This window comes from Megalobrama amblycephala, linkage group LG24 (genome assembly GCF_018812025.1).
Source record: "Megalobrama amblycephala isolate DHTTF-2021 linkage group LG24, ASM1881202v1, whole genome shotgun sequence".
NCBI lineage: Eukaryota > Metazoa > Chordata > Actinopteri > Cypriniformes > Xenocyprididae > Megalobrama > Megalobrama amblycephala.
The window spans coordinates 22,079,180-22,096,365 of record NC_063067.1 but is presented as its reverse complement, the minus strand read 5'-3'; positions in this window follow the sequence as shown (position 1 = coordinate 22,096,365).

Below are 17,186 nucleotides of genomic sequence, written 5' to 3'. Positions count from 1 at the left end.
TTTCACAACCACGGGGTAAAGCAAAAAGGACGTTATTTCCAGCTGAGTTAGCTTCTTTCTCGCAGATGTCATTGCTCTCCTCTTAGCCGAAGTATGGTGTGGCGAGGGGGGCGTGGTTCAGCGAGGTCTGCAGCGGGAGAGAGCATCGGGAGATCTTTGGTGAGTGAGCGAGTTAAATGTAAATCACGAACACCTGTTTCTCGTTTCAGTAATTGGCACGGAGACAGGTTAAAACGCCGCGAGAAGCAGGAGTCGGTGAGAGAGAGGGGGACTGCTGACTGAGCTGCTGGTGCACGACAAGTTGGAGTGAAGCCCTTTGTGGATTGTATATGCCGTGACTGGAGTGAAGCCCTTTGTGGATTGTATATGCCGTGACTGGAGTGAAGCCCTTTGTGGATTATTTTGTTTTGTGCCTTGCACAGTTTTTGTTTGACATTTCTGAATTTTGAAATAAAGCTCAGTCAGCAGTTAACCGCCGACCCTGTCCCCTTCCTTCCTACACTAACGAACATTGTTTGTACTACACTGGTGCTGAAACCCGGGAAGGAAGCTGGGTGGCCTCCCCTTCGACATTTGCGGAAGTCATCGCCTCCCTCGCGGTCCTGCATCAGGAGCAACATCAGGCCCTGCTGGACCTGCGCACCGACCAAGAACGCCGCTTTCAAGCCATCGTGCAGGCCCAGCAGGAGGACCGCGAGAGGTTCCGGAGCTGGATTGACTGGGAGGTTCGCCAGGAGACCATCGGGCAGCCGGCTGCGCCTACCCACCTGCCGCTGAACAAAATGGGGCCATGTGACGACCCCGAGGCCTTCCTCGACTTGTTCGAGTGGTCAGCCGAGGCAAGTGGCTGGCCGCGGGACCAATGGTCCATGAGGTTGGTCCCGCTCCTCTCGGGGGAGTCGCAGGTGGCGGCGCAGCAGCTGCCAGCAGAGAACCTCCTGGTTTTTGACGATCTTCGGCGGGCCATCGTCCAGCGGGTCGGCCGGACCCCCGAGCAGTATCGTCAACGCTTCCGTTCTCTGGACCTGGGCGAGTCCGGCCGGCCCTTCGTGTTGGCCCAACAGCTCCGGGACTCATGCCGCAAATGGCTACTGGCTGAGGGAAGCGACGTGGACCTGGTTATCGATCGCGTGGTACTGGAGCAGTTTATCACTCGGCTCCCCAAGAAAACCGCCGAGTGGGTCCAGTGCCACCGCCCCACGTCGCTGGACTCAGCCATCGAATTGGCGGAGGACCACAGGGTGGCGTGCCAAGGGGTCGGCGAACCCCTACCATCTGCCTCTCTCTCTCCTCCTTTTAATTCCCCCTCTCTCTCTAAACCTGTCCCTCTACCCAGGTCTCGTCCGCCCGGCCCGCCACGTGTTCCGCCCAGGGGGGCGGGACTCCCTGCCGCCAGGCCGGACTCCGCTCCTGCTTCTCCCCTCTCTCCGCGTCAACCATTTAACCCGCTCCCTGCCACAAGAGCGGCGGGCAGGTCTGGGCCGGCCTGTTGGCGTTGCGGGGACCCGGAGCACTTTGTGGACAGGCGTCCAGTGATGGAGGTTGGGACGGTGATTAGCGGAGAGGATGATCTCGGGCCAGAGGCGAATATCAGAAAACAATCCCTCGCTCTGGCCCCGGGGGGAGATCACCTCTCGCCCTCACAGCTCACTGATTTATCCAAGTTACAAGCAGAATTTGCAGACGTGTTTTCTCCCCTACCGGCCGTACAAACCTCATTCAGCACCACATCGAGACAGAGCCGGGCGTGGTGGTTCGCAGCCGGCCGTATAGATTGCCTGAACACAAGAAAATGTAGTTCAGGCAGAATTAGAGGCTATGCTTGAAATGGGAGTAATAGAAGAGTCCAGCAGTAATTGGGCGAGCCCGATAGTTTTGGTTCCCAAGACGGACGGCTCAGTTCGGTTCTGTGTGGACTACCGCAAGGTGAACGCAGTGTCGAAGTTCGACGCGTATCCAATGCCTCGGGTGGACGAGTTGCTTGACCGGCTAGGTACGGCTCGATTTTATTCGACACTGGACTTAACGAAAGGGTATTGGCAGATCCCCTTGTCGCCATTATCCAAAGAAAAGACAGCTTTCACGACGCCGTTCGGATTACACCAATTCGTTACCCTTCCGTTCGGGCTGTTCGGGCACCGGCTACCTTTCAGCGTCTCATGGATAAAATTTTGCGGCCCCATGGTGCATATGCTGCTGCCTATCTGGACGATATTATCATCTTCAGTAATGACTGGCAGCAGCATATGCAGCATTTGAGGGCCGTCCTGAGATCGCTGAGGGGGGCCGGGCTCACAGCCAACCCGAAGAAGTGTGCGATTGGGCGCGTGGAAGTAAGGTATCTGGGCTTCCACTTGGGGCAGGTGCGTCCCCAAATTGATAAGACGGCAGCGATTGCGACCTGTCCGCGCCCCAAGACCAAAAAGGAGGTTAGACAGTTCCTCGGGCTGGCGGGATATTACAGGAGGTTTGTTCCTAATTATTCGGCCTCACCAGCTCATTGACTGATCTAACTAAAAAGGATGCGCCAGATACGGTCCAGTGGACGGAGCTGTGCCAGCAGGCCTTCACCCAGGTAAAGGCTGCTCTATGTGGCGGGCCATTGCTTCACTCTCCTGATTTTTCTCTCCCTTTTCTGTTGCAGACTGACGCGTCGGACAGAGGGCTGGGTGCTGTCCTGTCCCAGGAGATAGAGGGTGAGGAGCGGCCGGTGCTGTACATTAGCCGCAAGCTCTCAAAGAGGGAAGCTAAGTACAGCACCGTTGAGAAAGAGTGTTTGGCTATTAGGTGGGCCGTCCTCACCCTCCGCTATTATCTCCTGGGACGGGAATTCACTCTCTGTTCGGACCACGCTCCCCTGCAGTGGCTCCACCGCATGAAGGATACCAATGCGCGGATCACTCGTTGGTATCTGGCATTACAGCCTTTTAAGTTCAAGGTGGTCCACAGGCCGGGTGTTCAGATGGCTGTGGCCGATTTCCTCTCCAGGAATGGGGGGGGGGCTGCTGGCCGGACGGCTCCCCGGCCTGAGTCGGGCGGTGGGGTATGTGGCGAGGGGGGCGTGGTTCAGCGAGGTCTGCAGCGGGAGAGAGCATCGGGAGATCTTTGGTGAGTGAGCGAGTTAAATGTAAATCACGAACACCTGTTTCTCGTTTCAGTAATTGGCGCGGAGACAGGTTAAAACGCCGCGAGAAGCAGGAGTCGGTGAGAGAGAGGGGGAGTGCTGACTGAGCTGCTGGTGCACGACAAGTTGGAGTGAAGCCCTTTGTGGATTGTATATGCCGTGACTGGAGTGAAGCCCTTTGTGGATTGTATATGCCGTGACTGGAGTGAAGCCCTTTGTGGATTATTTTGTTTTGTGCCTTGCACAGTTTTTGTTTGACATTTCTGAATTTTGAAATAAAGCTCAGTCAGCAGTTAACCGCCGACCCTGTCCCCTTCCTTCCTACACTAACGAACATTGTTTGTACTACATATGGGTGCTGTAATCTGGGAAGAAAAGCAACTGTGTTCACATATGAAGAATTTGTCCAGGGGCACGGGCTTCATTCAGGATCGCATTCCGATCTTGATAACGTAGCAACTTGAAGATGAATGTACGAGGGGTTGTTTTTGAGCGTTCGCCGCTATATATACATGGTGGGCTCTTTCAATCTCCATTATTTTGCCGGCAAGGGAGGGAATCCATTTAGGGAGCTGATTTTGTATAAATCTTAGAGTGTCATCTCCTTCCACACCCTCTTTTAGCCCTACTAGACGGATATTGGACTGGCGACTTTTATCTTCGATTCTTGCCAACTTTTCCTGAAGGGAGTCCACCGCTAGCTTAATCTCAACGGTGTCTTTTTTTGCATTATGGAGGGCTGCCTGTCAAAATTATTTCTTATCCGACAAACGTCCTCTTCCAGACCTCCAAGCCTCTCCGCAATCGGGGCAAATTCTTCTTTAAACAGCTCTCTAATGAAGCTGAGGTGCATCTTTTGCTCATCGGCAACAATGGCGCGAAGTTCCCCCTCAGGAACACAATTAGGGTCTTTAACTCGCTTTTTCTCCAGGGAAGCCAGTGTTAATTGACGTTTTGCCATCTTTATTCATTGCCCCGTTAGCAAAGTAATCAAAAACGAATCAAGCGTTGATGGTTTACTGAGAACAGATAAATTCAGGATACCGAGTCTGGGAGCAATCAAACTACACCGCCATTGCTATCGGTTGGTCACGTGATCTCCTCCCGTTATTGATTTTTTTAATAGAATACCGAGAGACAAACTTCAGTGCATAAACATTACAAACTTTTACTCCAAAAGTGCGCACATATGGAGAAATACACGTTTACCTCATATTTCATTACCAGGGCCGTACACTGAGTTTCATAATTACTGAGGTCACAACAGTAGTTTGGCAGGGGGGTTCGGGGGCATGCTCCCCCAAGAAAATTTAGATTTCCCTCGTGTACATATGTGCATTTTAAGACGTTTTAAGGCCAACAAATTGGATAACAATAGCTTTAAAACCATGTCAACAAATACATACATGCATGCACAGTTTTGAGGCAGCTTTAATCGCATGTTTGGTAATTTCTTGATTCAATTTACAACAGAACAACGACGGTCATTGCTCGTAGTTTCTTTTGCGCTTCATTTAAGCTATAATAAAGTAATTATGCAGGGTGCGCCGGCGCATTTGCGCATGCAATTCTTGAGTGCGCACCACAAGCACACTATAGCGGCTGATTGGACAGTCATGTTAATTTTTCTGAATTTTACTGACATAGCCTGACTCATCTGACCGCAGTTCACTGTTGTTCAACTGAAGCTACCTCGTCGTCACCTAACGTTACCTTTTCCGCACTCATTTGACTTGCGCTTGGAGCTGAGGCGAAGTCGGAATGCGCGTCTGAAAGTGTCCCGTTTGTTGTGGGCACAAAAAGACATTTCTATATAAACGCAGCGTTTTACTTGGCGATGTTTTAAAAATAAAATATTTTTGGTATTTGATGTGCTCTGTTGGTGGTTTGTGGAGTAGCATCACCCGGGGGATTTTTTTTTTATCCCCACTGGGGATAAAAGAGAGATGGTTCGGAGAGAATTCACATTGTAATCGGGTGGGATGATTCAGGGATGTAATCCACATGTACCAGATGTGGGCCGGATCTGGGCCACACTACTTTTGTCACAGTTCCCTTGTCTCCCAGACTCTATTTCCCATGTTCCTCTTGTCTCCACACCTGCACTCACTTCCCTCGTCATCTCCCCATCATCACGGATCACCTGCACCTGGACTTCCTCATCAGCACTCCCTATATTATGGACTCACTCCTTTCACTCCCTGTCCATTCTTGTTGTTGCTTTAATGTTATGTTAGTGTTGTTATGTGTGATACGTTGTATTATATTCCAGAATTGCTATTAAAGCTTGTCGTTAGTGGATCTCCGTACTCGCCTCATCTCTCCAACATACACCACTGTAACAGAAGAATGGACCCTTAAAAAGAAACGTCTGGATATCCACTAAAAATGGATTTATTTCATGTCTCTGAGGCTCTAGCTCCTCCCGTGCCTCCCACTCCAATGTCGGCGGCAGATCGTCTCATAGGACTCTTACAGGTTGGACGTTCGCTGGAGAGGTATGTGGAGGAGTGTATTGAGTTGGCTTTTCTGACTAATTGGTCAGACGCTCGTTTAAACGCCCTGTTTCTGGATGGACTGGACGAGAGCACAATCTGTTTTGATGAACCTGGCGATTATGTTTCCTTAAACTATACTATTAATCTGATTTTGTATTTAAATGCCTCCAAATTTGTTGTCAAAGAGGTTCTGGAAACTGTGTGCATGTCTCGTCCAGCTCCCCCAGAAACACGGGCGGCCTGGCCAGTTTGTCAGTCTCCATCTTCCTCCACATACCCCTCCAGTGAATGTTTCCCCTGTGTCCTGCTGGACCCACAAATCTCTGCTGGGTCCAGAAAATCCAAGAGGAGGAAGAGGAAGAAGGGCAAGCTCTCTCCAGTCTCATCAGAGCCCTCTCCAGTCTCCACAGAGCCCACTCCAGTTCCCATTGGGATTTTAATTGTGTACGAGGGAATGGACTGGACCCCTCTTCAAGCCGCCACCACCGAGCCCTCTGCTCCAGCCGCCGCCAAGCCAGTCTCTCCAGTCTCAGCCGAGCCAGTCTCTCCAGTCTCAGCCGAGCCAGTCTCTCCAGTCTCAGCCGAGCCAGTCTCTCCAGTCTCAGCCGAGCCAGTATTTCTCAGCCGAGCCAGTCTCTCCAGTCTCAGCCGAGCCAGTATCTCCAGTCTCAGCCGAGCCAGTCTCTCCAGTCTCAGCCGAGCCAGTCTCTTTAATTATTTTTTTTGGGGGGGCTAATACCAGTGGGTGGGGAACATGTGGGCGGGGTTTCCAAGACTCCTGACCTTCCATGGCCAGCCAAGGCTCCTGACCCGCCGTGGCTCATGGATCCGCCCTGGAGACCTCCATTCCAGGCCGCTCCTCTCCCTGCACCTGCATGAGGTCTCCAGTGCGCCCAGGGGGGGTAATGTCACAGTTCTCCCGGACTCTATTTCCCATGTTCCTCTTGTCTCCACACCTGCACTCACTTCCCTCGTCATCTCCCCATCATCACAGATCACCTGCACCTGGACTTCCTCATCAGCACTCCCTATATTATGGACTCACTCCTTTCACTCCCTGTCCATTCTTGTTGTTGCTTTAATGTTATGTTAGTGTTGTTATGTGTGATACGTTGTATTATATTCCTGAATTGCTATTAAAGCTTGTTGTTAGTGGATCTCCGTACTCGCCTCATCTCTCCAACATACACCACTGTAACAATGCTGCTGTCTGGGGAGTTTTCAGCCGTCTTTTGAATATTCTGCATTCCAGATGAAGGCAGGAAGATTGTTCCACCAGCAAGGAACAGTGAACCAGAATGTCCTGGAGAGTGATTTTGTGCCTCTCTGTGATGGTACCACAAGCCTTCGCTCATTTGATGAGCGTAGGCTTCTGTTAGGAGTGTAGACTCGTAAGCTTGTGTGTCAAATCAGCGATTCGGAGCACCAAAGTCACGTGATTTCAGCAGTTTGGCAGTTTGAAACGTGATCCGAATCATGATTTGACACAAAAGATTCATAACGCTCCGAAGCTTCCTGAAGCAGTGTTTTGAAATCAGCCATCACTAAATAAGTCATTATTTTCTTTTTTTTGGCGGACCAAAAATATTCTCATTGCTTTATAATATTAATATTGAACCACTGTACTCACATGAACTGATTTAAATATGTTTTTAGTACATTTATGGAGGCCTCACGGATCCATCTGAATAAATATATTAATTTGTGTTCTGAAGATTAATGAAGGTCTTACAGGTGTGGAACGACATGAGGGTCCTGATTTGACAATGAAATTCGCCTATTTTGGGTGTGTAAGATGTGAAGGATTCTATGGTCCAGTTAGTATTTTCACCCCATAATGGCGGCCATGTTACCGGAGCGCCATCTACTGGCTGTTACCAAAAAAAAGGATAAGAGTTTAACCTCTTGGCTTCTATACTCTTAGTATAGAAATTATAGAATTAATTTTTTTTTTCATTTTATTTGTCTTATCCTATTATTTTAGTGAGTAGAATGAGTCAATTAAGGCTAAATAATTTTTAACACTATACTAAAAAACCAAGAAACCCATTCTCTCCCAAGTCCCAACTCGCAAATATTATGAGGATTATCTTCTCGTTCCTTCCTGCTATAGTTGAAGCTTATGCTAAATAGCAGGCTAACTAAACTAAATTGATATTTATTCATTGTTTTTTAAAATAAACCCACAACTAAAGGAGAGGAGGCTCTAACTCTGACGCTTCATCCATGAGATTTCCATGTTCCACTTTTAAGTTACATGTCACCTACCCATAGATCCCAACATAAACAGTGATACATTATAATATTTGTTATTAAAGTTATTTACCACGCTGCAATCCGCTTTGTGACTGGAGCCTCATTTAACACTCACCATTGCCACCTGTATTCTTTACTGAATTGTCTTCTCTCCGGGTAGACAAATTCATTGGATTCTGTTTATTTACAAAACTCTTATTGGTAAAATTCCATCATATTTACAGTCCCTTTTAACTGTTTATAATACAAGTCGTAATCTGTGCTCTAGCAGTTTCTTTAATCTCTGCATACCCAAAGTCCGTACCTCCTTTGGTCGTTGCTCTTTTCAGTTTTCTGCTGCATGTGATTGGAATCATCTGCAGCAGACTCTAAAGCTTAGCTCATTTATATTGCTTTCTTCCTTTAAAAATTCAGTTCAGTCAATAATTCAGGATCATTGTACTTGTTTTTAGTTATTTGCTTGTTTTTATATATCACTGTTTATAGCTGTGTTATTTGTATCTCTTTTGTTTTTTTTGTATTGTACTGGTTTTTTATGCTGCCTCTTGGCCAGGTCATCATTGTAAATGAGAACTGGTTCTCAATTGACTCACCTGGTTAAATAAAGGTTAATAATAAGTATCAACAACATTCATTTTTATAGCCCATTTAAAGTTTTTATTACCATTACACCCCAGGATGTATATCGTTCATTTTTTGGTAATTTTGTGAATATGTGTATGTGACTGTGTTTCCCTGATGCCCAACAGCCTGCTGGGAAGTGTAGTTTTTCCTGTTTTCCTCTGCTCCTCCCTGTCCTCTTGCAGGAGCCCAATTGATGCCACCTGTTCCTCGTTAGAGTTGTGGAGAGGAGCTTGCATTTATACAGAGGGAGCTGGCTGTTCACCTGAGAGAGCCTGTCTTCCCTCCCAGAATTAATGTTGTATCTGCTGTAGTGAAAGCTTCTTCAAGAAAAACTTTTGTATATGTTGTAGTGACAGTGTGTAATTTCCCCATTATCACTGCCTGTAGACGCATTAGGGAGGTGGGTGCCTTTTATTTTTACTACTGTTTTCTCCTGTTTTTGGTTAGTAAGGTCGTCAGGTAAGAGATTTGTTGTTTATTTGATGTTTTGTTTTATAGGTTATTTAGACTCCCTTACTCCAGAGGGCTGTTTCATAAAATAAGATTAGAAAACAAGCCAGGCTTATTTTACTTAGTCAGACTTGTTGTCAGCGAATTCTGTTTCATAAAACAAACTTAAATTAGTTCAAACTCAGTTACTCTGGCAACTTATGCTGGGAAACTAGCCTGGTCCAGGGCAGGCTAACTGTTAGGCTAAGCTGAGCTCCTCTAACACTGACCAATAGGAACGCAATGATATTACAGCTGACTCTCTCACATACAATTATTTGACTTTATTAACATATATATATATATATATAAAAAAAAAAAAAGTGGTGTAAGTTTAAGGCATTTTATTAAAAGGTAAGTATGACGAACCAAAACATTTAAAGAGAAGTAATTTCTTAAAAATTAAGTGTTATATATCCCACTGAATCATTCTCAGACTTACTGCTGACACTTGGGAGAGAACTGTCAGGAGACTTATTTCTTAGCACAGAAGAGGACAAGAGGATCACCAAATCATTGTTTTAAGAGTGAAAATATAGCAAAAGTTACACAGAAATTCAAAGTCAATAGACCTGTGACAAGGCCCCTGAAACAATCAGGCCTTCATTTGTAAGCTTTCATTAAGTGATGAGTGATTTTTTGCTAGACAAAGAGCAGGAGAAATACCAAGTGAGTGTTTCAGAGCCAGCAAAAGCTATGAAAAGAGTGACAGAGTAAGATGCAGCCTGCAGAAGTGATATGCATGGTTGTTGTCCACACTGAAACTACCCACTGTAGTCAAAGCACAATAAAGTCAGCTAGCCTTTTCCAAGGCCCATATAATCTATACTCTGGATATATATATATATATATATATATATATATATATATATATATATATATATAAATCATAGTGAATTCAGGTTGATTGGGACACTTTTTGCTATTGAAATGACTGGGAAAATGTGTCCTAATCAACCTGAAAAAAAAAAAATGTGTGTGTGTGTCTTACAGGTTTTCTTTTTACTGGCTAAATGTTTTGTGCCCAGTATTTAATTAGATTGTTTTAAAATATATGAATACATTTCTCTCTGGTTTTGTTTGGCAGTAGTACTCTTTATGGTTATTAGAAGAGCAGAAATTAAAATCACAAAATTAAAAATTTAAAATAAATATGCACAGACTAAATTTTCTAATCTAAACTCCGTAATTGGCTCAAAGTATATTGTTTTACCCCATTACAATAGTCCATTTACAGTTACTATCATAAAAATACACTTACTTGTCCGTCTAAAATTGTACATAAGGCACATTTAATGTCCAACATCAAGTATTTTAGCGAAATGTCTATTTTAGAATTATTGCTTCTATTGCGTCCCATCTGTTTAGCGCGCATGCGCGCAGCAGCGCTCGTTCACTGTGAAGTTTAGTAGCAAAATGGAAATATTTGCATGACTTTCTAACATTTACAGATGGAGAATAAACTTGTGAAAAGTAAGTTATGCACTGAGGAAAACATGTCTCAAACGCACAAAATGTATGCCGTTTCTTATGGTGAATCGATTTGATCCATGATCGACCTCTAGGGCTGCTTAAAAAAAAAGCGTGCACGCGAAATTATCTTGACTAGGTGAACCTGGATCGAATTAGCGGGACTGCGTGAACTTCAATTACCTTTTATGAAACCGTTTTAGCCCCTGCTCATTTGTTAGGTTAATTCAAGTCAGGTTTTGGAGTTTAATCCTCGCTTTTCTTAGCATCTTTTATGAAACAGCCCTCAGGTAGCTTACTCCTTTTGTTTGTTATTTTGGCTTTAACCCCCTCCCGAGGGCTGTTTCATAAAAGATGCTAAGAAAAGCGAGGATTAAACTCCAAAACCTGACTTGAATTAACCTAACAAATGAGTTTGGGCTAAAACGGTTTCATAAAAGGTAATTGAATTTCACGCAGTCCCACTAATTCGATCCAGGTTCACCTAGTCAAGATAATTTCGCGTGCACGCTTTTTTTTAAGCAGCCCTAGAGGTCGATCATGGATCAAATCAATCCACCATAGGAAACCGCATACATTTTGTGCTATTTTATGCGTTTGAGACATGGTGTTTTCCTCAGTGCATAACTTACTTTTCACAAGTTTATTCTCCATCTGTAAATGTTAGAAAGTAATGCAAATATTTCCATTTTGCGGCTAAACTTCACAGTGAATGAGCGCTGCTGCGCGCATGCGCGCTAAACACACGGAATGCAATAGAAGCGCAATGATTATAAAATATACATTTCGCTAAAATATTTGATGTTGGACATTAAATGTGCCTTATGTACAAGTTTAAACCTACAAGTAAGTGTATTTTTATGATAGTAACTGTAAATGGACTATTGTAATGGAGTTGATGAATATACTTAAAATTTAGTCATGCATATTCATGCAATATTTATATTGATTTCAATTTTTAATTTTGTGATTTTTAATTTCTGCTCTTCTAATAACCATAGAGTACTACTGCCAAACAAAACCAGAGAGAAATGTATTCATATATTTTAAAACAATTAAATATTGGGCACAAAACAATTAGCCAGTAAGAAAGGAAAACCTGTAGGTTTTACACACACACACACACACATATATATATATATAATTCAGGTTGATTAGGTTGATTAGGATTCCCAGTCATTTCAATAGCAATAAGTGTCCCAATCAACCTGAATTCACTCTATATAGATAGATATATAGATATATAGATATATATAGAGAGAGAGAGAGACCAGAGTATAGATTAAATATGGGCCTTGGAAAAGGCTAGCTGACTTTATTGTGCTTTGACTACAGTGGGTAGTTTCAGTGTGGACAACAACCATACATATCACTTCTGCAGGCTGCATCTTACTCTGTCACTCTTTTCATAGCTTTTGCTGGCTCTGAAACACTCACTTGGTATTTCTCCTGCTCTTTGTCTAGCAAAAAAAAAAATCACTCATCACTTAATGAAAGCTTACAAATGAAGGCCTGATTGTTTCAGGGGCCTTGTCACAGGTTTATTGATTTTGAATTTATGTGTTACTTTTGCTATATTTTCACACTTAAAACAATGATTTGGTGATCCTCTTGTCCTCTTCTGTGCTAAGAAATAAGTCTCTGACAGTTCTCTCCCAAGTGCTTCCATTGTTGTCAGTATTAAGTCTGAGAATGATTCAGTGGGCTATATAACACTTAATTTTTAAGAAATTACTTCTCTTTAAATGTTTTGGTTCATCATACTTACCTTTTAATAAAAAAAAAAAAAATGCCTTAAACTTACACCAATATTTGTTTTTTATTTAGCACTATTTAGTAAATGTGTGCATATTTTATATATATATATATATATATATATAAATAATATATTATACACATACATACATACATACATACATATACATATGTGTGTGTGTTAATAAAGTCAAATAATTGTATGTGAGAGAGTCAGCTGTAATATCATTGTGTTCCTATTGGTCAGTGTTAGAGGAGCTCAGCTTAGCCTGACAGTTAGCCTGCCCTGGACCAGGCTAGTTTCCCAGCATAAGTTGCCAGAGTAACTGAGTTTGAACTAATTTAAGTTTGTTTTATGAAACAGAATTCGCTGACAACAAGTCTGACTAAGTAAAATAAGCCTGGCTTGTTTTCTAATCTTGTTTTATGAAACAGCCCTCTGAAGCTAGAAGCGTCTTCTCATTATTTATAATTTCTTATTTGAGTTCTCTCTATAGTTTTGCCTTTATTCTTAATTGTTATTAGAGACTTTACTTTGAATAAAACCTTGAAGAGTTAATCTGTGTTTGAGTGAGTTCTGGGAATGCCGACAAAACCATCTCTCTCTTGTTTTTGGCCCTGTTTTTCTGAAGGGATATGTTTTTATTAATCTTTATTTCTATATGTTACTTTGCCGTCACCCCTAAACAAAAGGGGGACGTAACATATTTGGGGGCTCGTCCGGGATTCCAGAGAGGTCCTGGGTTCAAATCCTGGACGCCCAAATATATTGCCCTCGATGACCTTACTAACCAAAAACAGGAGAAAACAGGAGTTAGTAAAAACAAAAGGCACCCACGTCCCTAATGCGTCTACAGGCAGTGATAATGGGGAAATTACACACTGTCACTACAACATGTACAAAAGGTTTTCTTGAAGAAGCTTTCACTACAGCAGATACAACATTAATTCTGGGAGGGAAGACAGGCTCTCTCAGGTGAACAGCCAGTTCCCTCTGAATAGAGGGTATGCACGTGACGTCATCGTCGACCGTTATGACTGCGGTCACGTCCACTGAGGTGCACAAAGACTGAGCGGCAGCATTGGTTTTCAGCGTGAATGCCGTGAAAAACACACAAAACACATCCAAAACGAGAAAGAGCTTTGTGATTGACTGTACAAATAGCTTTGATACAAAACCTGAGGTGTATATATATATATATTAAAAATTGCCAAAAGATACAGAAAAAAGAAAATGGATCACTGCAATTCACAGAAACAGCTGGACTCCAGCAGAGAAACAGGTTTTGCAGTTATCATTTTATGTCAAATAGTTGGATTTTGAGGTAAAATCATACCGTATATATTGTATTGTTATATATTGTGTTGACAACTCAATTAAATATTTACCATCTTATATTCTGCATAATTTGGTGTTTTTAAATAAACACCGACAAAAACTATACAAGTTTTAGGGCTGGACAATATGACGATATATATAACATTAATATGAGTGATTACTCGGATTTAAACCTACCTATATATAAAATATTCACAGGCATATTTGCTTTATGTATTTCCTGTTACAGTACAGATGGCTCAGAGACAGGAGGTCACAGTTAAGGTATTTATTAAACACAAGCAGATGAATCGTCCAACACAGGTGAGTCAAGCAGGCGTTGTAAAAGTGACTGAGTGATGAATGAATACTGATATTGTCCTTTGTGGATTGCAGGTGATTGTCTGTAGAAGATCGCTGGAGCAGAGGAGAGCTGGGAGACTGAACACACTCGATGGAGACACATGAGGAAACTGGGAAGCACTGGAGACGGATAAGTAACAACAGGAGTCCTTGAGGTAAGCATACAGGTGTAGTCCTTTGTGCAAACGAGACCGGACAGTGAGTGAGTGTGTGTGAGGCCCAGTTTACACGTACATGGTTATTTTGAAAAACGGAGACATTTCCCTTCGTTTGCGCCCTTCGTTTACACGCAAACGGAGAATTTGCCTCTGAAAACGAGTCTTTCTAAAAACTACGGCCAGAGTGGAGATTTTGAAAATCTTCGTTTGCACGTAAACTGAGACAAACGGTGTTTAGGCAGCCAACGCCACAGTATGCGCCAGAGCTCGCACCTATGTCAAAAGTGCGACCTATGTTTACATGTGATCATGGAAGCGTTAAGAGTAGCAGTCGCATTTATGTTGGTGCAAACTCTTCTCGTGTGTTTGCATTTGCAAATACAGCTGCTCCATTATGTCGAGGAGCAGAGACGAATGAGTGCTCGGAGATCAGCAATTTTGCAACAACTTCGAATCACTTCAAGAGGAATTCGGGATTCTTTTTCGCGATTCTGATTGGCTTACGTGGGCTTGAGCTGCTCGTTACACTCTTGACGGCATATATACACGGGTACGTGTAAATGAACACTTTTCTGAAAACTGACATGTGTGCACGATGTTATTTTTGAAACCGGAGAGGTTGAAATGTCCGTTTATGAAAATAGCCGCCCATGTGTAAACGTAGCCTGAGTTTCTTTTATGTGCGGGCTGATTGCTCAGGTGATTGCGTGCAGGTGTGAGTGATCAGTACTCGGGTGAGGGAGTGCGTCGTGATTGGCTGATGTTGGAGCCTGGCGTTTCTGTGACATTTCCCCTGCGTCGAAATCAGGCAAATATAAATGTCAGGAAACACGACTCCTGGCTGCATGTCAATATCCATGGATTAGGTTTATTTGACAAGTTGTAAGAAACACTTTTGAGCCAGTGTTAATTTCGTTAACGAAAACTATGACGAAAAATGTTCGTTGACGACCTTTTTTTCCATGACTAAGATGAGACGATGAGAGACGACACCAATTTCATTTAACGATAACGTGACTAAAACTACACGTGCAATATCGTTGATGAAAAAAGACGAGACTGAAATGTGGCTAAAAGACTAAACACTTTTCCAAAATCACTCTTTTGAAATCACTTTTTGTTTTTGTCGGATAAAGGAGACAAAACATTACAGACTGTCTTTACGAGCGTGACCGCTTACGGTTGCCAGATTTCCAGAATTTAAATCCACTTTCAGAGCTTTTCTGTTACAAGAACACGTTTTACTTCATCTTTGCTATCTGGCAACCCTGCACACGAGCCCTCTCTACACTGAAGCTCAGATGATCTGAAAACACAAGTAAGCTAAAGTTCAGCACTGTTCATTTGAGATTTTCTACTTAAATTAAAGTGTCTATATTGCACTGCTCGTTTACTGACTAAATCTGGGACCAAAGTGCAGACTGATATCAGCAGTGGTTCTGCTGGTTCTCAAACTGACGTTACGTTACGCGAAAAATGCCATTCATTTTATTCTACTCCACCTTAAAATAACATGAAAACTGAACATGTATTTCTAGCAGGTAAAATGTCATATATACACAATATTCAATCAAATGACCTCATCTTTCGCGGTCAAAACTGACTGCACCCACACAAGCCAGCATCGCTACATCAGTGCTGTTCTCGACAATAACATTACCTTTGTAAAAGTGGGGATTTAGTACTTACTAGCATAATGAACAAATATAGACGTAGACTGCATGTAGATTTAAGATTAAAACTCTCTTCGATACAAAAACATACCCTTCTGCGAGTTACTGTTTTTAATGTTGATCCTATACCAGCAATAATATTGCCCAAATATAATATAATACATAATTTCCCAAATATTGATTTTGTTCAACAAACAAAAGGGTAATATGTGCATTTTAAAACAGTATTGTCAGTATTTTTGCTCTATTTTGCAACGAAAGCCACAGCAGAACTGCAGCACACAAGCTGTGTTTCTAATGAATCTGTGGCTTTGAACGAATTGTCAATGATTCAATGATCCATTCATTAATACAGCCGCTTGCTTTGATACTGAAAGAATGGATGACTCGATGATTCACTCATAAAAACAGTGACTTACCGCCACCTACTGGCGGTTTTAATGTTATATTTAAAAGTATCACTTCGTTTTTATCATCATTGTATTTATTGAATTTTTTTTTTTTTTAAGTTAAGGCATTATTTATTTTAGAAAGGTATTTATAAAAGGTAAAAAATGCACTAGAAAAATCGATTTAAGAAGGCAAATCTTGTCCCTTAATGGAAATGTATAACTGCAGTCTAAGTGGAAAAGAGAGGGTACACAGAAGGATGTATGACATTCTAGAAAGTTTGAGAACCACTGAAAGAGGATATGTACATTTGCACCAGCTGCTGCTGCTATGAGTGCAATGTCAATACAGCCTGTTATCTTGATTCAAATTTTTCATAAACTTAAATGAATTGGTCTAAAGAGAAAAATTGACTATTTTGTCTAAAGACTAGATATAAAATAGCTATCAAAATTAATGTTGGCAACTAGTTTGACTAAAAGTAATGACTAAGACTTGAAAAAAATGTGATGACTTTTCGTCGACTAAAACTAGATTAAAATATGAAAGACTAAAATGACTAAAATGTGACTAAGACTAAGGAGCATTTTCGTCTTAAGATAAAGACTAAGACTAAATCAAAAATGGCTGCCAAAATGAACACTGTTTTGAGTCCAACCTCGTTAGTTTTACTCACGTTTTCGCAGTTTCCTCTATTAAATCCAGTCACGCAGCAGGTTCTTTTGCCACTCAGTCCAGCTGAGGGAGAGTTCGTCGGGAAAGTGACGTCGATGCATACCCTCTATAAATGCAAGCTCCTCTCCACAACTCTAACGAGGAACAGGTGGCATCAATTGGGCTCCTGCAAGAGGACAGGGAGGAGCAGAGGAAAACAGGAAAAACTACACTTCCCAGCAGGCTGTTGGGCATCAGGGAAACACAGTCACATACACATATTCACAAAATTACAAAACAATGAATGATATATGTCCTGGGACATAACAATTACAAACAAATTATTAAATGATTATTTGAAATGAATAAATGTAACTGAACAAAATTTTGTATTGCATTTACTGTCCTGTGAAA